Source organism: Chroicocephalus ridibundus, chromosome 1 (genome assembly GCF_963924245.1).
Source record: "Chroicocephalus ridibundus chromosome 1, bChrRid1.1, whole genome shotgun sequence".
Lineage (NCBI taxonomy): Eukaryota > Metazoa > Chordata > Aves > Charadriiformes > Laridae > Chroicocephalus > Chroicocephalus ridibundus.
Genome location: NC_086284.1, coordinates 191,733,891 through 191,759,349, shown reverse-complemented (window position 1 = coordinate 191,759,349; position 25,459 = coordinate 191,733,891). Strand labels below are relative to the sequence as shown.

Sequence of the window (25,459 nt, the reverse complement as noted above, 5' to 3'; positions counted from 1 at the left end):
TAATGTGGATACAATCTGGAGAATACCAATGGTTCAGTCCTTTCTCCCACAAAAACAAAAACCGAGCTGACTTAATTGTCAAGTTTACTTACTGTGCAAGCCCCATCTACATTTCTTACTGTGGTAGAGATTATCTATGACTGTCAACAAATGCACATGAATGTTCTGAAGGGGAAACAATCAAGACTTCTTACTTCATGAGTTTGCAAGTGTACAACTACCCTTTTTGTGTAACATTGGCTCCATTAACTCTCTTTTTATGGGATTTTTTATGCTTCTGGATACAAAACGTAATGGTTTTACTGTATCTGCCCTGAGCTTTATTTCTGAAAGAACTTGTTCAAGAATTTCAGGTCTCTCAAGATTCTTTTCTCTGTGAAATATGAAGAAATGGGTTTTCTAAATGCTTTTTATTCAAGGACCTTCATTGTCCTTGACTCCAATTATGCAAATCACATATTGCAAACTCCATTACTTGGTGATTCAAACAGCTACAAAAAATAGATATCAACCTGTAATACTCCAGATTAATAATGGTGATACTGCAATTTGTCTTAATAAATAGATGTAGTTTCCTGAACTCTGCTCTTCTCAGTTCAGAATGGCATCATATAGAATAAACTTGCAATCATACTTGGCAGAGGTTTGCAGATACTATGTCCTCCAAAAATTTACCTTTTTAATGTATTCCTTATTGATTCTTTTAGTTCCTAACAGGACTAAACAGAGTATTACAAATCACAACATTCTTGCCCCACGGAGAAGTTTAGAAGACCTTTTGAGTTCCAGTATCTAGAAGGGGACAGGATGGACCCAGAGCATAAGTGCCCTGTCTTTTGCTCCTGTCTTTGCTTCCCTGTCACTAAGGGATGTCAGGACAAACATAGTGGTGCTTCAGGAACCTGGCAGGCTTCAGTGTCTTGCCGTAGAACCTTCCAGGAATACCGTCTAGAAAGAAAGAGCTCACTTCACTACTCATACCCATGCAATCTCTTCATAGAAGTACTACGAAAACATGTTATTAGTGATTGCTGCCGGAATAGAATAGAATAGAATAGAATAGAATAGAATAGAATAGAATAGAATAGAATAGAATAGAATAGAATAGAATAGAATAGAATAGAATAGAATAGAATAGAATAGAATAGAATAGAATAGAATAGAATAGAATAGAATAGAATAGAATAGAATAGAATAGAATAGAATAGAATAGAATAGTCAGAAGGGACCTACAGAGATCACCTAGTGCAACTACTTGACCAATTCAGGGCTGACCAAGATAAAGCACGTTATTAAGGGCATTGTCCAAATGCCTCTTAAACACTGACAGGCTTGGGGCATCAACGACCTCTCTAGGAAGCCTGTTCCAGTATTTGACCACCCTCTCGGTAACGAAATGTTTCCTGATGTCCAGTCTAATCCTCACTTGGTGCAGCTTTGAAACATTTCCACGTGTCCGGTCATAGGATACCAGGGGGGAGGGCTCAGCCCCGCCCTCTCACATTCCCCTCCTCAGGAAGCTGCAGAGAGCAATGAGATCACCCCTCGGACTCCTTTTCTCCAAACCAGATAAGACCAAAGTCCCCAGCTGCTCCTCACAGAACATGCCTTCCAGCCCTTTCACCAGCTTTGTTGCGCTCCTCTGGATGCATTCAAGGATCTTCACATCCTTTTTAAACTGTGGGGCCCAGCACACAGTATTCAAGAGAGTTGCTATCACAGAATCACAGAATGGTAGGGGTCGGAAGCGACTATACTTTCACCGATCAACCCTTTACCCTAACATCTACAGCACCTACTAAATGATAACGGAGATGATGCCAAAACTAAATAGTTATATTATTTTTCATCCAAAACAGACGCTTCAAATACATATCACATTAAGCTATTTACTGCTAAGCAGTAAATGTATAGGTGAGTAAATGCAAATGCCAACAAACGAATACTGCTCTAACTTTAAGAACATCTTGGAAGAGATGACTATTGACATATACAGTCCTAAAAGATGCTAAGTATGTATCACAATTCAGCCAAAGATCTATTCACAGTCTTAAAATTAAATGTGCGTATTTCTAGATTGAGTCTTGATGGCTCAAACTTTGTCAAGTCAAGCCATAGATGAATGTATCATCAAAACAACTGATGCTTCTACACAACTCCAACATGAATTATTCTAATGATGCTTAAGTGTTCCTATTAACAAAAAGGCCTTTGGATGTTCAACTTCAGCAGAAAAAACCCTGAAGATTTCCTGTACTTCTCTTTAAATTCTAGCCTCTTACTGAGAAGGTCTGAATAAGCAGTATCTGCATCATTAGCAGAGGGGAAACTACTAAATTAGTATTTTTCCTGAAAAAAACTCAAGGAAGTGGTAAAGCAAGAGTGGCAGCAGGGTTCATTCACAAAAATAAGTAAAAATAAGAACGTGGTGTTATTTCCCACCTTTCTTATTAAAGAAATTGGTATTATGTGATTTTCTAATTTGGTGAAAAATGCTGGGAGTACAAAGAAAGGAACGAAATCTCAGAAACACTTCCTGTACTTCACACAACTTCATCTGACCTTGAACAATGCTGGTGCAAAGAGCCCAGACAAATTAGATTTTACATTTACACGAATTCCACACAGTGAACATGTAAGAGTGTGAAAGCCTCCTGACAATTTTTCCAGGTCGTTCTCAAAAACAGGTAAAAATTTCCTTGCTAAAACATCAATCAGCTCCCAATGGGAGTTACTTTAGGTAGGCCTGAGGAATAAGAAGCTTCAGAATTACGGCCTTTCCGTCACAGTACAGCAGCTCAAGAAAAAGGACAAGAGCAAGGGATTAAGGAAGCTTAGATATTGTTCACAATTCAAATTAATCTTTGAGTAGATGATGGGTTATAAGTGACAGATGAATAAGGAAGTAGAATTTTCAAGTAAATGTTGCTTCTGTCCCACAGCCAGGAGGATCTTCTTAGCTGAACTACAGTTTCCTCAGTGCCTGACTGATGCAAGGACCAACAAGGCATAAATTTAAGCTAAAAAAGCTTACCCTCATTAATATAAGAGTTAAAGAAGAAACATGTTTTTATTTTTTACTTTTTAAGCAGAAAGCTGGTAAGCCTAGAGAGCAAATCAAGCAGCTAAAACTTACAGAAAAAAAGAGCAAGAAATACTAGTGCCTGAACTCTCCTAGCAGTCTCTTTCAGTCATTTAGAAAACCCTTCCATCAAGAGTAAGACATCGGATAGGCATGCTCAAACAGCTGCTGTTATATGATGGCTCATCTATATTGGATAAGAGTAATACAATACACATGGAAAAGCCTAAGTAAACATGAAGTACCCTATACATAATTATCCTTTATGCAATTAATTTAAAAAAAATCATAAGAAACTTTTTATAAATGCATAGGTACTAAATTAGTCAGGGACAAGCTTTACCCTCTTCTCTTGCAGTGTGCATAAATATCCTTGACACAATGAATGAAGAAAAAAAAACCAACAAACAAAAAACAACAACCCAAATCAGTTAAATCTAACCACACGTATTTAAAAATGCAGAAAACCAAAATATGACTAGTTTAAGCAATCGTGTAGTGTATTTAGACAGCCTTTTGTCATACTATGTTTGTTCTGCTGTGTCAAAGCAAAAAGTCTGTTCTAATAATTATTTTAATAGATTTGAATGAGGCTGTTCAGGACAGACTTTTAAAGCTACTTTATTACATAGAGTAAGATAGAAGCAGTTATTTTTTAATTTCAATAAAGAGATTTAAAATTTTTTAATAAATGCCTTTATGTTACATGATTTTGTATTCCTGAGACGTAAATAAAACAATAACTCTGTAAAGCTCACAGAATAACTACATAAGCCATTTTACAAGGAGGATATACTTTTCCTTCTTTTCTATGAATGTATAAAGCTCTCCTTCAAGCTCTTACTAAATCTATTGATCTGTGAAACACAGTGCACTCCAGGGAGGCAATTCACTTGACGTTATATATCAAATGATGAGATGAATAATGATCATACCATTTGGTAATTAAACGTCTTACAAACCTTTTAACTGACTGAACGTCAGAAAGGTCAAATGAGATCAAACCTTTTTTCTTTTTTTTTTTTTTTAAATTCTTTTCTTATATTAGCAATACAAAAGCCATATTTAACAGTAACTATAATACTACATGGCAAAACCAAATAATTAAACAACATACTTTTCATTCCTATATTATTACACAGTTCGAATACACACAGAAATTGTTCATTCATCCTACAGTCCTATTATAATCTTAAATTGTTAAGCTTTCAAAGAAGTAGCCAGTCACCAGTACAGGGCAAATAACTAGCAATGTTATTGGATTAAGGGAAATGAACACCACATAGGGCAAATGTAAAATACACCAAAACACCAAGCAATTAAAATAAATTTCCTTTATAACTTCCTGTACAGTTGTAGGAATCTAATTTTTTACTAGAGGATGAGTACAAGCCATTCCAACAGTTTGCAGACACTATCAGTGTTCGTCACCTTATACATTAATTTGGACATTTTATCTATTAACATACAGTAATAATTTAAATGTTTAACATGAAACAAATCCAAAAGATTTAATAAAGAAGTCACCTACAACTGTAATTTCATGTAAGGTTTCGTAGTTTGCCTGTAAATTTGGCAGCTGCAAAGGCAATCAAAAGATGCAGCAAAGACGGTTTTTAACTACAGACTGCCAACGCTGTGAAAATCACCTGCCTCAATGGCTAAAAGTTTCTCCAGCACTTCTGCCAAACATGGGGTTCCTAGAAAAGGCAGTATCTATTCCCATAAGACTTCGGCATAATTTTATGGGCTGTCATGAATCAAGACCTTCACTGTAAGAAAGAATAAATCCCTCCATCTTCATACAAACTATCATCAGCCTTCACTGCCCAAACAGACTCAGATCCCAAATATTAAAGAATGTCTTAGCATTTTTCTCTAGTTATTTTCCTAGAAAACAAGGAAATCTTTATTAGCTTAGGAAGAATACATCCAATGTCTTTCTCAAAAACGAACTGGGACAGATTCAGTCAAATTTCACAAACATACAGACACACACATCTAAAATCACTAAACAACATAACCAGTAACAGCCTGCATGTATATTACAGTTCTGTCTTGTCGAAGAGCAAAGTGGCCATTCTCAAAAACCATCCTTATTCTACTGAGACCAGTATCCCTGTGTTGCCCTAGGTGCTTCCACACAGCTAGAGCTAACCTGGAAAAGAGAGGCTTCCAGGGCACGAGCTGAAAGAGAGAAAATTTTTACAAGGCATCTGAAGAATTAAGGCAGCAGACGAATTTGCCAGCCAAAGGACAGAATTTTTCTGGGGAAGTCCCGCATCCATGCTGAGGACTGGCTGTTACTATGGGAAGTGAGAGACATGTGGGAGATACCTTCTTAATATCAACTGCCAGTTGCTCACAGTACTTTGTCTTTCTTTGTCTCCAGGCTGGGAACAGAGGTCAAGTTCGCAAAATGAAAAAGAGGTAATTAAATCACATGCTCTATCTTCTGGGATCTTTTAAGTATTGGACAGGGTATTCAAGTTCGTAACGTAATAACTTCAAAACACTGTCCTATCAAATACATTCAATCAATCCAATATATAGCTTTTTCAGGCCTAATAAATCAAATAAATTTTAAATACCTTGAACTAAAAATATTTCCGAATTGCAAAATTAAAATAATACGAATGGTAAGATTGCAGTAACATTAATGTGTCCTCAGATCTCCATTTCTCATATAGTCAAAAAGCAAAGCATTCAGCAAATCTTCCAGAGACAGAGAAAGAGCGAATACTAATTTTTTCTAAAAGTTCAACATGCAAAATTTTAGGTGGAAAAATGTTACTTTACCGTAACTAACTGGAATATTACTTTATCTTTTATAATGGAAAGCATAACACTGTGGGACTTCCATAGCAGAACAACCTCCCTTAGAAAAGCAAATAAACAGGTGCTGAGATCAAACTTATTTTAGGAGTGTATTATGCATCTGATTTAAGCACTGACCTGTGAAAAGATGTTCTGTGGAGGCTCAAGGGCTTCAACATATGCTCACTTAGCAAACAGCTGCAGCAGTTAAGATGCTCCTGCCCTCTCCCTCCTTCCCCCACTGTTTGTTACCTTCCCAATGCCAGACCTGTTTGCTGCCACTCAGCAACCATACGAGACCTCCTAAGGAACTTTTCCGCAAAGCCAAGTAGCCCAGTTTAGACTGTTACGGATTTTCCACTGCATCAGCTGGGGATCCTTTCCACATTAATTTCCATTTTCCTATTTGAAAGTGACAGGTTGAAGAGAAAGAAGAAAGCAAGCAAACACGAGTTCTGATATAGGGGCAATAACAAAATTCTGAGAGAGGACAAAGATACCTAGAACTGCAGCACCTGTTAATTAAATAATTATATGCTTTAGATATTAAAAGGATGAATGATAATGATGAGTCTAATACTTCTGCAGTGAAGAGGAAAGATGTACAAATAGCAAGCTTACCTTCCACATTCTTTATAACACTACTGCTCAAAAAGACAAATGCAAAATTATTCTGTCACAAGAGAAGCCCCTAAATATTTTTTCCATTCATTTCAGTAATTCAGTTCAACATATCAGCCTTGTTTGTAAAAATAAAATAAATAATAATGATGTCATTCATTTAGTCCACTTAACCAGTAGAAACATCTGAGGCAAAATTCTAGTTTCAAAGTTCTGATAGGATAATGATGCAAAGATTATAAATCCTGAACTTATTTTTTTCAATGAGTAGTAACGATTGAATTTGAGAAAAAGTACACCTACCTAAAACTGAAGTAAAAGCCTTTGACTGGGTTCAGCAGAAATTTTTTAAGTGTTATTGTTTAAATTCTTTAATAAGTGATGGAGAGAACTGGATTTGTATTATGTCATGAAAATCCATCTTACAGCAAACAGAAAACAAAGTAAAAACTAATGGCAAGTAGCCATGTAAGAACGTTTCCATCTTGAAAAGAAGAAAGCTAAATATTCACCAACTTGATTGTAGAATGTACTCTTCAGATAATAAATACTAGTTTCAAATTAGTTGCAAAACATTTAAGACATGAGGTCACGTGTTTTTGTCATATCACACTATCCATCTGCTCTAATTTGAAATCTTTAATAGTGAACTTCACCAAAATAATACAGAACAATAGTAGGCAGCAAATTAAATTACAGAAGCACAGGGACATCTATATGTATTTCAACAGATCTAACCCAAAATTTAATTCCATTTCTCCTTGAAACATAACAACACTGGATTAAAGTTACAGCTACCTCTAAAACTATACTTAACCAAAGTATTCTAGAATTAAATTTCTATTTTGTACACTCCAGTGTACCATGTCCTACACCTTATTATTGAGAAGGCACTATATATTGTTTAAACGATAGCAAGGAGTTGTAACTTTGCAGCCTAATACCAGGTATTTTCTTTCACAAAACCTTCACGGGATCAGTCCTAATTTACTGAATCTTCCTATAGGTACTCAAATCCATATGCATATGACCAGAACCACCATATGAACCAAAACATGACCTTTTGTGCTTCTACAGAAGACTCAAGCTCAGAAAAAAAAACCAGTAAAAGGTCCTTCAGAAATTAAACTGTGAACATTTGAATTTTGTAAAAAAATCTGATGCAGTTAAGCAGTTTTCAACATCAAATCACCAGTAAAAACCTATCTCCTGTAGGCTGTGACTGGCAACAATTACCACTAAATAGCCATTTTACAGACTACATTAAAAATTCTGAGACCCAGTTCCTAAGGGACAGTGATCTTTGTCCGTTTCCTAGATGACAGTGCCCACATCAAAAAAAATCATTACCTCTTTCTTTGCTAGATCCCGTAATGCATTTTCCAGAGGAGAGAAGAAATCACTCCCCAAGACAGTTAACAAGCACCACTTACAAATACAAAACTCATTTAAAACCAGCTTTTTAGGGAGGTTAACTCTCAAAGCAATCAAATAAACATCTATTCCATTTTCAAGATCCCATTTATTTTCAGGAATTAGATCTGCTGTTATTTCTTCCATATGCAGTCACTTGTACTGAATGGCTTGCTTTATTGCTTACATTTATTTTTTTTTAAATAAGGATTTTAAATAGCTAGTTCATCACATTTATCACGGACTGATTTCTGGATAAGGTAACTTCAAAAGCATCCCAAAAATATAGATAATTTATTTTTCTGCACTACTGGGAAACACAGGAATCAGTAACATGAAAATCAGCCTTTCAGAATTACTTCAGATATGGTCAAATAAGAGACCATGCTGAAAAAACAGCACAAGTAAGTTGTTCTGAGAAATACAGGAAACCACATTTGGTTTTCTTAAGTTTTATAGACATCCAAACCAAACTACTGTTGAGGTTTCTATTTCTCATGATAAAATTAGGTTTTATTCTGTCTAAATCAATCTATGCTGGAGAACTCACAGCTCTCAGCATTTTCTTCCAGAAATTGCGGTAATGCTAAATGGCTTTCCAACTTAACTACAAAAACCCATGAGAGAGAGAAAAGACTTCACAATACACAAATAAGCAGTGATTCTTTGCCTTGCATCTCCTACCAGGGAAAGAAACAAGGCAATTCTATGTACATAATTAACATCTAATTAAATTAATGTTCTCTGTTGCCTCCTCTGAAAGGCAACGCTTTCTAAGAACTTCATTTCATAGAAAGCAGACAAGGAAACAAAAAGATTAAAACTGGGTTGTGTCTTCCTCTCGTCCCTCCCACGGAAAGACAAAGCTGTTGATGACCCTTTTATCCTATTGCAGGAACAGAAGGAGCAACACAGAATGAATGAGAAGAGACTTCCTTCAGGAGGATGGGAAGCCCTGTCTTGCTGGCATCACAGTCACTAAATTTTGCTTTTTAACTGTTGAAATTTTAAGTCTGGAACTGCTGTGAAAGCATTAAGAGTTTGGCCAGACACACACAGTCATCAGCATGGCAACAACAGAAAAAAGACCTCTCCAGAGCACAGCTGGTGCCAGCGCCCTGCATTTTAAGTACAATAGAGTAATTTTCCCTTTTAAAAATATGACCAGGATGGGAAAAAACTGAGGATGTAATTCACATTTCTTAGATTTGTTCACAATCACATGGGATATATGATTTTGACCAGCACTCGTCCTGCGACTGCAGACATCGGCACAACTAGCTGTGTATGCTGGCTAACAGTTAATCTGGAAATCCTCCTTACTATGTTTTTCCAGTCTGTCAACTCACTCCTGCAAGTCATTTTCAAATAGGTCATTCATAATTTATTTCAAACCCAACATTTGTGAAATCTCACATGCATCCCATCATTAAGTAACAACAGCACAATCTGTTATAAAAAATATTTTAACTTAAAAAAATAAGATATAATTGATATCTAATACCAAAAAAAGAGCAGACTTAATTTAAACATAAAGAAAAAAGCAAAATGAATATATTTGGAATTTAAATGACTGTATTTTCAAGGTGGAAAACAAAGTCTGCATCTGCAAACTTTGTTCATCTAATTTTAACTTAAATTTATTTTCTTTATTTGGAGTTTGACATAATTTACCGTACTAAACTAAAACACTGGTGTCTTGCTCTCCTGAAGAAGTGGTCCAACGAGTAAGAAGGAACCCACTAGAGTGACTAAAAAGACCAATACTCATTGTTATCCCGATGAAAGAATAAGTAGTATATGCTATCTGTTGCATCTTAACACGCTTATTATTACGTATTACCTTATTTCTAAAAATAACACGAATGTACGACACTGCTCATCTACAAAGTGTGGTGAAGAATACTTGGGGGTTTTTGACTGTTATTCACAGTTTGTCACAATAGCTTTAGCAGTCCATATTTTTCATGTAGCGTACCACACATACTTTTAGAAATGTCAGGCCTTATTTCAGCAACTTTACTTTCAATATTCAAAATTACGTCGCTTAAGTGATTATTAAAAACCTATAAAAGTAACTATTTCACATCATTTCACAGAATTATTTTCTCGAATAATAAACTCACCCTGAGTTAACCTCCAAGATCTTGCAATGTACTCTAGAAATACTATCACACTTTTTTTTATAAATTAAATTTTAAGAGACTGGTTATCCATCACCAGTCTCCTAAAGAATAAGAAGCACTAAGAAAATAAAATCAGTATACTCATTACTCTTAAATTAAAAAAAAAAATCCCTCTTTTTGAGAGAAGTAACGGTTTAAACACCCATCGAAATTCCACTGGTAATGATGATAATATTTTCAACAATTATAGTTTTGGTAAAAGCCATTAACAGTTTAATACCAAGCCAGCAGACACCTTTTCCTGGTATATTGTGCATAAAAAGTATTCCCATCTGTTTCAATGCTTTGGCTTTTTCATGGGCTTAAACCTGTCAAATTATTCCATTTGATTTCAGAGAATTCTCATATGGCAATCTATTTTATTTACTTTATCTTCAATAAAATGGTTGAGTGAGCATTAGCAACTATGAGACACAAGTTTCAATCAGTCCTCTGGCAAAGGCGTCAATCTACATTAGACCTACTGTGCTGTGAGCTGCAGCCAGAAAGCTGGAGTGAGACAGGGCAACAGTGAATGAGTGAGCGAGACCTAATAAAGCAGCAGTGAAGAGAGAGAGAATTCTCCCTAGGCACTACCATACACTGCTTATATAATGTGTGTGCCTAGTTCAACACACCAGTAGCTCCTTAATAAAGCTGACAGCTAAAAGGGGGCTTCAGACTCCAACTTTATCTTACATGACAACTACGGTAATGGTCCTCTGTTCTCAAGCAGGCTGCATTCAGAAACCTGTATTCAGTTCAGTTCGAAATTAAGAGTTCTCACCTCTCTCATTCATGTCACATAGAAAAAAGAACCATAAAATTATTAAGATGCACACCACCTCTCCTCATGTCATACAATTACTTGAAAAAAGAAATCAGATTTCAACTAGCTTTTCCTTAAAAATTTCTATGCTAGACACCACAGAACAATCAGTGTATTAAACAACAAACTTCTGAAGACAGTATCGTTAAGGACTAATTCCAAGAAATGTGGGCATCACTCCTAGGTGCTGTGAAAATATCGCCCAAAGCACAAACTTTGTAATAAGTGATGCAAGCTCGTATTTGATATGGACTGTAAAAAGGAGATTATTGTAATAGTGCTCTTCCCAGCAAATCAGACCATTAAGGCTGTATTTAATATTCAGCTGAATTGAAAAGCTGGTCAGTCTAAATCCATAGTTTCATACTTTGCATAATCATAGCAAAAAATTTACTACCTCATAGTTCCAGGCCACAAATTCAATTCTACCAATGTAAACTACTTTCTTATAAAAGTTGCCTTCAGGTTCCCCCAAATTAGTAATTTACAGCTATTCAGAATCACCCTGGAAAGATAATTCAAAATTCTACAATAAACAGTGTTTATGTTCTAATACAATTCCATTAAAATGTAAAGTACTGTTTATGTTTCGGACTCCTCCTGGTGGAAACCAGACTGAAGACAAAGCCCACCAATCCCCATCCAACTACTTCTTGGAAAGCAGATACCATCTTTTCCTTTCAGCTTTATGCTGTGTATCCTCCTCCCCTTCACCTAATGGCAGTATCAAACTTATTTGGCTTCTGACCAGACATGTGGAAGGGTTAGCCTTCTTTGTGGACAATTAATGTCAATCAAGTTAATGTCAATCCATTATCCAGCTGATGGAATGACTTGTACTTCAAATGTTTCACATCTCAGTCATCAACATGATCACCAGCAATGAGTCCTTATGCAACTCTGGCTAAGAGTTCCAGTTCAGCTGCAAGACAACTATATGGGATGTACTTTTGTACTAATTTAACAGCATTATTATGTTTGCCCTATCCAAAATAAACATATAGAGAGACCGAACATTTCGTAGGTACACGAAATGCACACATAGACAATATGGGTAGATGAGTCATGCTGTTTAAAGTCCTGTAGTACCAGGAAGGAACAAGAATGAGCACAACGTCTCCTCTTCCACAAATTGCCAATACAGGACAGGAGAGATAGATCAATTTCACAATTAATACCACAACTACAATTCAGTTCACTAACACAGAAAACACTCATATTTAGAAAACTTCCTTAGCTTTTTTCCCAAAGCCTAATTAACTCAGAAAATCCAGATGTAACTATACCACTAACAGTCCCCAAAAGTGTCCATTTAAGCCATCAGTCCAAAAACAGAACTTTTTTTTCTCTGCTTTTGCAGTTTTCCAATATGGATTTTTGTCTTGGTTTCAGTTTTTCCAACCCTAACTCAGTTTTTTAAAACTAACTCCTAAACAGTAAAATGGTCTACTGAAAGACTGTACAGAAAGCAAACAGAATTTTTCTCTCTGTTAATTAAAAATGCACTCATTTTATTTTTACATATTTCTATCACTACTTTTATGACTGAATCCCAGTTTCCGATCAGTGCAAAGACACCGTGTCCTGCCATAAAAAAACCTATCAACTCTAAATGACATACTGAAGAACTAGCATTCAGAATTTACTACTATTTCCTCATGGACTACAAAAACATTCTCTCTCCACTTTTACACACTGCAAGAAATAGAGACCAGTGCTAAAAAGGCCAAAAAGATTTTGGCTTTCTTTACAGAAAGCGTTTTTATAGATTGTATTTAACTTAAAGTTATGGAACAAAATAATGGAGGAAACAGAGTTAACAGTTACTTTCCTCCATATGCCTTAAGTTCCAGACATACTGGAATTCAATAAAATGATAGTGCCAAACTATTATAGATGCACAAGTCAGTATTACTGCATTTCTAACATTATTTGGTACGGAACATAGTAAATTTCCAGAAAAAAATATTCTTTAATAAATAAAAATATCGTGTTGGCTTACCGGATTTCAATTACTACATGATTACCACAGAATTACTACACAGTTTATATCAAACCAAACAGTTCTCCAAAATACTGACACTGTCTATGGAGAATCTACGTAGTGTTACTACAGATGAGTTACACCATTCAGACATATGTGTATAAATATGTCATAGAAATCCAGTCACATTTCCATTGCTACATAGAAACCAAAGAATCTGACCTTTTTTACTGTTTTCTCTACTGGATAATGTAAGAAAAAACACCATTTTGCAAATATATTACTACACACTAACATACAGCCATAGACAAATTTGTATGTGATGCCAGTAATGTCTACAGTTTCACTGTATAGTGCTGTATATCCTTTGATTTACAACATTGCTAAAGCTAATATTGTATCTTTTCTTCTTTTTACAGTTTCACCATATTCATACTCTACCCTTCAGTGCCTTAAGTCCTTGGAAGAAGGTGAAGTTAAATCGGAAGAAAGGGATTTTCCTTTCTTATTACCCAGTGGGTAAAGAGAATCACAGTGAAACACATACCAGGACGGTTGGTCTTGTTTTGCACTGCTTTGAATTAGGTTAAAAAGGTCTGTGCTTCCTCCCAGAGGGTGAAACTTCAGAAAACTTGTTATAAACATAGTTTCAGCACTAATTACTTTCACCATCATTAACTCCTCTGGAAGTACTTCTTTTCCTTGCCCTTCTGAACCATCAATACATGAAGATGGACGTATCAATATTACGGAGTATATAGGAATATTTGAATATTTCATAATACCTTAGCAGCTACTGCACATGGCACACAGGGAAACAATACATATTTACTTTGGAAACAATGGTGTACATAGAAGCAACTGGGCCTGTTTCCTATTATGGTCAGTTAGTTTGTCATAACCTGTTGAAATCTGCATCTTTAAGATTTAGTATCAGGCACCACTTGAGCATATTTTGCAATCTACACATTAATATATTCCCTAAAATTTTCAATTTGAAATATTCTGGAAATATTCTCAAGAAATTTTCTACCCCTGTAGGAAAAGCAAATTGTTGTGACAATTAGAACAGTCAACATGTAAATTAATTCTTTCTTGCAATAGCAAGTATGAAAAATCTGAAATAGATGCGAGTGGCTTGCTAAACTCTCATCTTACACTAATTCCTTCAAAATGTCTTTTTCCAGGTCTCTCCAAGGTAAAAAACCTGATATCCAGTTGTACATGATTCACTCAAGATAGCTGTGAAGGTCTGGAGCAAAGCAAGGTATTCAGAGCAGGCATGCCAAGTCCCAGGGTGTGACTTGTGTCTCTTCACAGGCAGGTTCAGACTGCTAATGCACAAAGGAGTTCAAACAAGATTTGAACTCATGGTCCTTGAGATCATGGAATATTCCTGGTTACCAGTGGAATAAAGATCATCCCGGTTCCAGGAAACTAGGAATATCCAAACTCATCAAGATTCATTACTATTTAATCTTCCCTTTTAAAATTTTTATTTATTACAAAAAATATTTATACAAATGTAGTCAAAAATAATTTTCTAACCAAATTATCTTAATTATCATACCCCTAATGCAGCTGATGTAATGAAACTATACAGTGAAACTTAACTACAGGGTTACACACACCTTGGTGAGACAACCATGTTTTCACTTATTTTTGTGGCAGGCACTGAAAAAGCATTGGAGGGAGAGCCTACATGACTTAAATGTTCTCCGTTATCTAGTTATAAATACAAGCAATCATACATCTCAGTCAGTCAGAGGAAGCAGAGATGGTCAGAATATGGACTGGTCAGCAAGAACAGCAATTCCAGAACAAAGGAAGGTTGCAAGAAATAATACTCAGTACTCACCTGCTTCTTCTAAGCCTCAAAAAGACCTTTTAACTTCAGCCTTGAACTGAAGTGATGTCCAAAATCAATTCCAGTACCACCATCCTGACAAGACAAAGAGAAACGTTTATAGCTATTTAGACATCATTTAACGAAAACAAAACAGAATTTGGCTTTAGCACTGCCTCTAATTAGTTCCAGATGTGCATAAGCTGATTTCTAAGTATTTTGAAAGAAAAAGGAAAGAGTTAGAATTTTAAATTTTTCTATTTTGACATAAACCTTTTGGTTGAAAGACCAAGCAAGTTGAAAGATTCTTTTAACAAGTAGTCAGCTTAAACGTAGTCCACAAAAAAATATGATTGTTCATCAAGTTTCTGCCTTGCTGTAGAGGGACAGATAAGGCATCACACAAAGCCTAGTCTTATATTTTTTATTCTATTTTTATTATTAAAGTACCTAAAGGCAAACAAGAGGAAGGCTTCACTGAAGTAGTTTGTTCCAGACAGAGAACTGCACACAGTATCGCTACCAGTAAGTTCACACGGTCATCTGAAGGAAGGCACAGAAGCTGTGAGACAGCATGCCAATGATATTTAAATCTATATGCATTTTAGGAAGGACAAAAGGACAAGTAAAAAAAAAACAAACCAATTTTCAAGCTGAGACTGCAAGACTGCATTGAACAGAGAAGGTTGGACAAGGCAGAAGGAATAAAAGATCATGCAGGTCCGTAGAAGGTATGATTATATGTCATCTACGCCTGAGCACGTTTCTCTTTGCTGAAATCAACGGGGACAGATAATCCTACATCTATGCCAGTATAGTCACATGCGCTCCGAAACAGAGGGGCTGCATGCAAACTGTCTAATGGACATGGTCAAATAAATGTCTGGGAATTTTCTGGAACAATGTTAGTTTGCAAAGACCAAAATTGCAGCAGAGACCTGGAAATACTTCCAAGCATTGTTTAATTTACTAATATAGACATAGCCTTAATGCCTGAAACTCTGCTACTTCTGAAGTTGATCCTATCAGCCTCTCAATGGTGCCCCTTGGCAATTCTCCCTTGCTGACAAGGTCAGACAGAAGCAGACTGAAGAGTAAAATTAATGCTCAGTTTTATAAAGAAAAGACTGCTTTTCCACCGTTTAAAAAAAATAAAAATCTGTGTTCCAACTGGCATTATTAATACACACTTTGTTACAAGATGTTTGGACATTTAAAAGAGCTGCAGTTCTAACTTCTTCCTTTGTTTGTAGAGTGTAACAAAACCTGCTGGGAAGGTCGAAGTTCCTAGAAAACTGAAAGCTACCTAGCAGCCTCTGTAGTAGAGCAAGTGAAGAAGGAAGAGCAAAGAATGACAGGCTGGAGGAATAAACACTACGTGAAACCCCTGCACAGTAGGACAGCGCTGGGAAATGAGAAGGAAATCTTATGAGCTCTTAATACAAAGAGAAAAAAGAAGAAAATGTTAAAACCAGGTAAGGTTCCTAAGGCAAATATGAGGAGGTGAAGGTGTGTGGCAAGTCTTAAAAGTTGTTGGAAAGTAAAATGTGTGTCAATGAAACTTTGCTCGGTAGTCATGTTATCACCCTAGATCCAGAATGGGAATATCCAACCAGTTGAGAGAGAAGCATTCACCTTGCTCTCCCTATTTCCCATTAAAAGATTGCAGATGTAGCTATGCCTCTAGACCTTTGAAGTTTCTTGTGTACCTGAAGTCCAGACAGAAATACACCTTATGGTTATTTCTTCAACAATACATGTTGTTTGTTGACAGATATTATATGTAAGCCTCAAACATTAACATTCTGTATTTCTCTTTTTTCCTATACTCCTTTATGCCAAAAAAATTTCAAAAAAAAAAAATCAGTTTTCTTAGCTTGGATCATATTAAACATCACACTTTGCTTCACCTCAGAAAGAATGGCAAGATAGTTATGATAGAAGAAATCTGACATCAAAACATTGCCTATCTTGTTGAGATACAGCCTTTTTAGAAAAAATTTTTGATTATAGTGTTTTATCATAATTATTCTTAATACGAAAACAACCACACATGTTAGTCTTGATTATTAAAATTTTGTCTTTGGTCTTTCTGAATCATCAGGATTTCTACAATTATTCAGAAGTCAATAAGGAATATTTAAAGTGGACAGGATCACACATAGTAGATATGACACGTATGTCACAGAGAGATGGCAGGCCTTACCTATCAACTTTCTTTTTACCAGCACAGATCTTCACCTTTAGAAACTTATCTTTTCACCAATGTTTCATTTATGCTACATTCTAGTGGTTACCTGATGAAGGCAGCTGCCTCTTAAAAATAATGTTACTTTTGTTATAAACATTGATTTGTTTTAATTTTTGTTTGCATCCTAAAACCTGGACCTGAATCTTCCAGTGATTCCAGCTTAACAATAACATTTCTCTGTCCTCCCTCCAAGAGAGCTAACATGTTCCATCCCTTGAACCACAACAGGTAGATCTTTAATGTCATTGTTTACCCATCCCATATGGACAGTGCTTACAGACAATTTTTTTTCTATTGTTCAATATCTAGCAATTCCACCCGAATTCCATCTGAACCTTAAAAGTTTACAATCAAATTCACAGAACCTGCCAACCAAAGCCTTAAAAGCATCCTGACAGTATTTCTTTTTTAAATATAGTAGCAGTGGATAAAGCTCAAGCAATTCTGGCAGCTCAATGTAATATTGTTTACTGAGGTAGGAACACTCTTATGACGTGAACAGTAGAACACAACTGAACTGAAAGCCACCTCTATGCCACTTGGCTTTGACTTCCCATTCAGGTCCCTAAAATTTGAGTTAAACAAGCCAATACCACAAACTTCTGCAATATCCAAGAAAGGAAAAGTGTACTGGTCAACCACTGCGTTCATGTGATATGTAGACGCTCATTAAAATGTAGATTTAGAGGAATTCTAATAAAATTTTTCTCCAAATGGTAAAATGTGTAACAATTATGATCACCCGCCTAGCACAGAAGCTAGACAGGTGACAGATCCATTTTCAACACTGACAAAGTTATGCAGTTGGTACCATTTTGTCATACAATATGCTACACTACACTTTTTACGTAATGAAGCATTATTCGTTATGAACACAACTAACAGAATTTGTCTCTTATTTATGCAAATTGTCACAGTTGTTTTAGGAATCACTAGAATATAAAAATAATTTAATTCAAAATGAAAGCCAAATTAATTTCTAGATGAAGACATTCCTTTTAGACTTGATTTAAATAAACAAACACAATGCCCACGTGCTGCAAGCCATTCTCTTTAGCTCATTCATTATTTGTTCCATTCACCTCTTAGCTCATTTTACGTTTACATCACAAATCATTAGGATAAATTTACCTGTTATATGTTTGAACGCTGCCTCTATGACAACATTTTGATTTGGGACTACAGGCTCTTACTCATTATCTTGACTTGTTGGTGGCCTGTGGTCTTCTTTAAAACATAAATAACCACACCAAAGTCCACTACAGCTCTTAAGCAGTTGTACTATTCGATCAACAGCGATGACATGTCTCTATTTGACATAAGACCGACTTGTTCACATTTTTGCTATAGTAAAAATGGTTCAAACTGTGCATCACTGCTTTAAGTGGGCATTTGTATAAAATATTCCAGTGAAGAACTACTCACTGAAGCATTCAGGAATATTAGAACACGGTTGAGGGCCACCTATATGAGGTATATTTAGATACGCTTGTTTTGAATCAGACAGATTGGGCCAAAGACACAACTGGTTTTAGTAACGCAAGAATTACTTGCTAAAGAGACTATCAGTTTAAAGGCATATACATTCACTGGTATCCATAGCTCCTATCATCCCATACAATTACAAACAAAAGGTTTAATTCATAATAGGACTTCTGAGCAAGACTTAAATTGTCCACGGGACATCACAAATTTTATTTGAAAATACGTTTACATTGAAAATACATTTACAAAGAATCTATAATGTATATCTTCTGAAAGTACGAAATAAAAATGTTTAAAGTTACCTAATAGTCAGACTATTTATTTTTAGTTGTGTTTAAACTACTTTAAATTACAGAAACTGCAAATAGAAAATAATACTCTCTTTCTTCCTGAATCCAAGTACTGAGACAATTTCTGTGAAAGACTCAGAAGCTCATAACCACATGAGCACTACTGAATGCCATTATAATTAACAAGAACATGAAAAATAAATTAGTAGTTATGTTTTATAATCATTCCAAAGTTAAATGAGCCCATGAAAAGACCTTCATACTACTGTAATCTCATTAGCCAATTGTTACATGCTACTCCACATTACTACTTAGCCAAATGAAGGCTGGATTTTGTTATGTTATCAGTGGGTCCAAAGAGAAGAACTGTGGTGGTGGGAGAAGCAAACATCTTATTATTTGGCACGAGAAAATAATGAATCCCTGAATGCTTCTTGAGCTGTCAACCTTCCCCAACGATATCTTTTACAAAATTTCTAACAAATGCTGTGTACTTGTAACATTTCACATTATATACAATACCACTAAAATTAAACTTGAATTTTCAGAACATGGAATTTGCTAATCAAAATATCTATACTCAATTAATCACGACAACATGCAAATATGCAAAGAAAAAGGTCAAGGAAAATAATACATTTTCCAGAAAAGCATTAAAAATTTAGTGTTTAATGCCTTGGAAACTGGCCAGTGGCAGAAAAAAAAAAAAAAAGATGACATGGACTAAAGATGTCAAGATGTCATCAACTTTGGTATGTCCTATTCACTGTGTAACTGACGTACACATTACATATAACTTCTCTTGGGCAAGGGGAGGTGGCTGGAGAGGGAGGATGTTCCATTTAGGTCTTACTTATCCTGAAGTTTAATAGGACACTGATCACGTCTACTTATCAAGGCACACTGAAGAAAATGGAGACACTATAAATAAACGGGAAGCCTGGAGTAAAGGAAAAATCACCCCTCCCCAGTCTTCTCTTCCAAAACCTCCACAGCAGCATTGTCTGAATAGTTGGGTACACAGAGTAAACCATCCCTGAGGCAGGTCTAACTTGCTTGACTTGCACTTACACGATAGATAACCCGTGTTGACACTAATCTTGTAAGTATGCACGATACCAATATCATATTTGGGGAGATTTCTGAACAATTTATCCAACGTGCACAGATACCATGCCTTTCTTTTATCTTCAGGCATGTCTGTCTGTCTTCTGAAAACACATAACTTACTGTAGGACACCTCAGAAAAGAACCACTTTCCACTTGTTGAATTTTCTTATCTTAATAAACTGCAGCAGCCTACAATAATTGGGGCAGAAGAATATAAACAAAAATGAAAGAAATGAACTGTTCCTGAATAGTTTGATCTAAAATACCACAAACACAATGGCACTGCACTTTTGTGACTCATTTCGAGAATTACAATTTGTTTATCCCATTTTCTCATGTGACATGATTAAAAGGGATTCAAGAATAGTATCAGATGAGAATGTAGAAGTAAGAACTTTAAAAACTATTGTCTTATAAGAGCACATACATGGTGATCATCCTGGGTTGTCTTACATATCTAGTTTGGTCCTGTAAGAAGACATATGTACAGATTTATAAATCAGCAACGCATAAAGTCAAAGAGCACCTGACCCTTCTGCCATGATGCACGCACCATATCACAGACTCATTCACTCACACTAGGAGGCTGTCTAGTCCAAACTCCTGTATAAAGCAGCACCTGAATGTTGACTGGGTCACTTAGGACATCAGCCAGATGCATCTTCAAAACTATCAAAAAAGGTGATTCCACAACCTGGCTTCTCTAGGCAACCTGTTGTGCTCCATAATTGTCCTTTCATTGAAAATCTTTTCCCTTATATTGAATTAAAACCTTCACACAGAGGAGCTCCACACATTCAAACTGCTCCTTCACATAAAGGACAACCCCCCTACCCCTTCTGTCGAGCTTGCATCCATCCATCACTTAGCTCCCATCATTGAAGTGGTTCTGACACTTGGCAGCTTATTCCTATGATGCCATAGCTCTGCATCTGCACACAGCGCTCTAGCTCCTCCTGTCTCTTCCCCACTCAAAAAAATCCCATCTAAATAAATAAATTGGAATCCCAACAAAAACAACAATGCAGAAAAAAATTGAACAGCCACACAAACAACTTCCAGGGGAAAAGAAGAACAGTTAAACTCCACCCCCCAAACAATGCAGAGCCCACCTAATCAATCAAGATACACAAAAAAAATCCACAAACTGCCAGAAAACATGACACACTCACTCAACTCCTGAAGACCAAAAGGGAAGCAGCAGGAAAAAAAAGAAGATAAATAAGACAAACAAAGTGCGGGGAAAAACGGAAGACAAAAACAAACAAACAAGAAAAGGGTCTAAGACAACCTACTTGGGGAACCACAATCTCCTGCCAAAAGAGCCACCATGAAAATAAAGACAGGCAACTGTGCCACCAATTGCTGTCATCTCCATTAGCTGATACTTCACAGCACCTGCTAAGTAGGTGTTTCCCGCTTCAGCAGAACAGGGGTTACTCCCCCATCAGCGTGGGGCTCCCATGGCTTTACCACATCCTCAGTTTGGGCACCTCAAGGATTGCTTACACTGATTATGAGGTTGGTTTAATACTGAAATGACTACCGTGGTTAGCTACAGATAACTGTCACAAACTAAATGGCCATAAGAGGACTGGAGCCTCGCAGACATCCCTACCCTAAAGCCGACATTTGGCATGACTTCATTTTTTGTGTCTTTTGCAAAGAAGAAAAGAGGTTTATGTCCTTGGCGGCACAAGTAAGAGGCTGAGTAAGAGGCCGCTCTAGAGGACAGTGCTCACACACCTCTGTCATCAGCTCCTTGGTTCCCTACTCAGTGCTACATCAAACTGTAGAGAGAAAACTCTTACAGGCCAGTCCTCCCCTACAGACACAAATGCACAATCAAGTCTTCAGCTATGCTATATTTTCATGTGAATCACTTCAGGTTACTGGGAGAGATCGAAGACTCAGGGATTTTTCACAAAAATTAAAGACTGACTGCTCTTGAGCATCACGTCCATCTGGAAGTTAACAGTCCATTCATGTTAAACAACCCAGAGACTCTCCTTCAGCAATGGCCCAGGAAGACAATGCTGAGAAAGACAGAGGATAGAAACCTAATCCATGCTCTGAACCCATCCCTAAAGACACCTAAGAAACAGAGCACCTTCCTAACACTGAAAAATGTCCCTATAAGTATGGCAGATAAATATTAGGGCCATTAGATATTTCTGCTTGTCTTGTACGAGTACACATCACATCAGGGTATGACCCAAAGTAAATTTCAAGCCACAGTCAATAACTGCTTTGATGTAGATTGGAATCTATGTCCTTGAAGGGGCAACAAAAGCCAAGAAAAACCTACTACTATTTCAAAGAGGGTCACTGAATAAAAATGAGTAAGCTTGTTACAAGGAAGAAAAAAGGGACAGCTATGAGAGTCACATCTTTACAGGTGGCAGGGAGACTGATTAAAGACACCTTTTGCAAGCTCAGAAGAAATGCATACAACCTATCAAAAAAGACTGAGAAAATCCAGAGAAGGGAGCTGTCATGAACAAACAGCACGAAGGAGGTTATTAGAAAGAAAAAGGCATCCTTCTAAAAGCTTAAGTTGTGTCCAAGTGATGAAAACAGAAAAGACTGTCATCTCTGGAAGGCTTCTAACACACACTAAGTGTTAAAGAGCTGCAGGAACTGGCAGCTTCCTATGGGCTGGGGGCCAGGAGTGGTGGGGGCTGTCTGTGGGCAGGGCAGGACCTGGCCACCCTCAGCCAGGGAGCATGGTGGGCCAGGGGGCAGCCAGGGGCAGCCCCACCCCACAGGATCAGACACCTCAGTGCTCTCCCAGTCTTTTATCGTCATACAGTTGTTACGGATGAATGATGAAAACTTCAGGAACTGAGCGCTTTGAGCAGGAGGATAAGGGGTGTGTCAGAATGCTGAGTACCAGTGCCTAGCTTGAGAAGAAGGGATTACTTGTCAATAAATAACATACAAGGTATTTCAAACATGATCCAGAATGAATCTTCGTCCTCTCTCTCTACGCACAAGCAAGAGTTCAAGCATACGTAAACGGGATTGTGTGTGAGCTTTGTACACAATTGTGTAAGTCAACTAAAACATACATTTTCAAATCTCTAATCCGCAAAGGATCTGAGCTGTAATACAACTATCTGGCTCCTTAATAATTATAAAGAAAAAATGCTGTAAATACAATAATTATGTCTCATAAATTGCCCTTTTTTTTTCCAGAAAGATAACTGTCCAGCCTACATGACACAGGCACACAGATGTACCTCAAAGTTGTTGATCCATTTTTGTTAGCAAACTCTCATCAACAAAAAACGATCTTCAGTTAAGAAAAAAGAACACTTCACAATTAAATTTTTATCCACCCTTCTGTCAAAAACAGTTTAAATGCTCATGTTAATTGTAATTGTAACTGAAGTCATTGGTATTCTATCAACAGCTAATCATTATGGAGCAGGATAAGAACATCAGTAAAGACACATGAGTATAAATCTAGTCCTGCTGGTCTCTCATATCACGCATTACCAAAGTGAAATAGATAACAACTTGCAGATAATAACTTGATCTTTTATAAGGAAACATTTGCATGAGTGATTAGTTTCTAAGTTGGACCTTAGGTAGAAAAAGTAATTACATGCTTTATAAAGTATTTTTTACTTGGCCATTCTAAGTAGTTGCTCTGCAATACCCTGGTTTTGCTCTAGCCACACTTTTCTCAGATCCAGTGTGACTTTCAGGACAAGAAATTTAATTGTATGAAGAAATCTGAATTCAGCTTTTGAAAATACACTGCACGCAGGGTCCAAACGTTGCTTGCAACATTTGGGAAATGTCTCACACACCTGCAGAACTGCAGTACAACTCTTCACACTTCGTAGGTTTCTGTATGTGATCCCACAGTAAATACAGAGGTAGTTACCTTCTACAACTATTTTTAATTACATTTTGGACAATATTGTCACAGCAGCAAAGCCTCTTACTCAAGTGATTTAAACCAATGGTAAAAGCCAAGAAAACAGCAATCAAATCTTTGATTTTCGTAAGATAAGAAAATGTATTTGTTCATAAAGAAACAAGTGTGCAGGAATGAATTTAACATATTCCATGGATTAAAAAACCCAACAATTTTCAAAGAAATGAAGGGCAAAAGTTAATTTAGGCATTTATACAAATTCTCATTTCTGCATCAACTTTCATAATAAATGAGTAAAACAATTTCCATAGCAACCTCCTGCACTGTATGATGCACATGTTGCTTGTGAAACACAAAACATCTTCTATCTGAAACATACGAATCAAAACATAATGGGAATATGGATAGCTTTTATATTTTAAAAGCAATAAATTTCCTTGGACAGATATTTTTATCTTTTTATGCCTATCATCTTGTGACTTTATTCAATCAATCAATCAATTTTACATAAATGAAATGGCCGTCATACAAACACCTCCAGGCACTGCACAAACTCAATATAAAATAAATACAGTAAAATATTAATAAGCTAAACTATGTATTTTTTCTTTCCAAAATATTAACATATATTTTCTTTTAAAGAAGGATGACTGAAATGCATATGATAAGAGAACCCAGATAAGAACTCCACTTCAACAAGGTACAAAGTGATTACTTTTGCCACTAACATCGTTCACTTTGGCTGTTGCAGAGCCAACGAATTTTAATTTATGACAATTCACTGAATATGATCATGTGGAAATTCCTATCAGGGATATGAGTCTGATCCAATGCCCCACATCAAAAAAATTTTCCACTGACCCATTATGACTAATTGAAAACTGTCAGGTAACACAGAGGCTTTGTTCCTAAACTGCTTTTATTTTTATTTTTAATCAGTGGCACAAATGTATAATCTCTAACCCTGAAAAAATAAGCGCCTTCCACTATAAAATCAGGAATATGAAAAACAAAAACTTACATTTACATTCCACAGAGAGTTATACTGTATAATACCTAAACTTCAGCTTTTAGTTACCAGATCTTACTGCGTGATGAATACAGGTCTCTCCTTTCAAGAAAGTAGTTCTTGGTTTTTTACCATTCCATCAAAAGAGTAATTTAGCTACGATAACAATATGCTTTAACTATTCAGGTTTGGGTTTTTCAGACCAAGCAGGCCAATTCCCCACCTGCCCTCAGCCCTCTTATCGCACACCTCTCTTCCCCGAACCGCACTCACCAACGCCAGCAGCGCTGAAAGGAGCGATCTTGATTTAAGTTTTTTTTCTCACTTCACCCAAAAACCTAGAAAAACACGCCACGTTGTTCACGTCGGGTTCTTTTTTCCCCTTTCAGTCATGAATAATTATCTCCCCCACAACAGTACTACAGACTATTTATTGCACGGGCTGTCTGCGGCGAGGTGCCGGCAGCGGGGGCTGTGGGGCGGCCTCTGTGAGGAGCGGCCGGGGCTGCCCCGGGCCGGACACAGCCGGTTCCAGCCGGTTCCGACCGACCCACCCCAGGGCACGGCTGAGCCCCGCAGACAAGGTGGTGGCGGCACCTCGGGGAAAAGAGGTTTAGGAAAAGAGAAAATCGCCACACAGGCAGAGCAAGAGGCAGGAAAAAAAGATG

General features: G+C 36.7%; 1 protein-coding gene across 11 annotated transcripts in view; it reads right to left on the bottom strand.

Annotated features, from left to right (window-relative positions):
- Nucleotides 1–25,459, bottom strand: part of FOXP2 (forkhead box P2) — a 433,923-nt gene that overhangs the window by 284,453 nt on the left and 124,011 nt on the right. For all 11 annotated transcript variants that reach the window (XM_063323215.1, XM_063323216.1, XM_063323200.1 and 8 more), the window contains exon 3: nt 14,770–14,853. The gene's annotated coding sequence lies outside the window, so the exon portion shown is untranslated. The remainder of the gene's footprint in view (nt 1–14,769; nt 14,854–25,459) is intronic.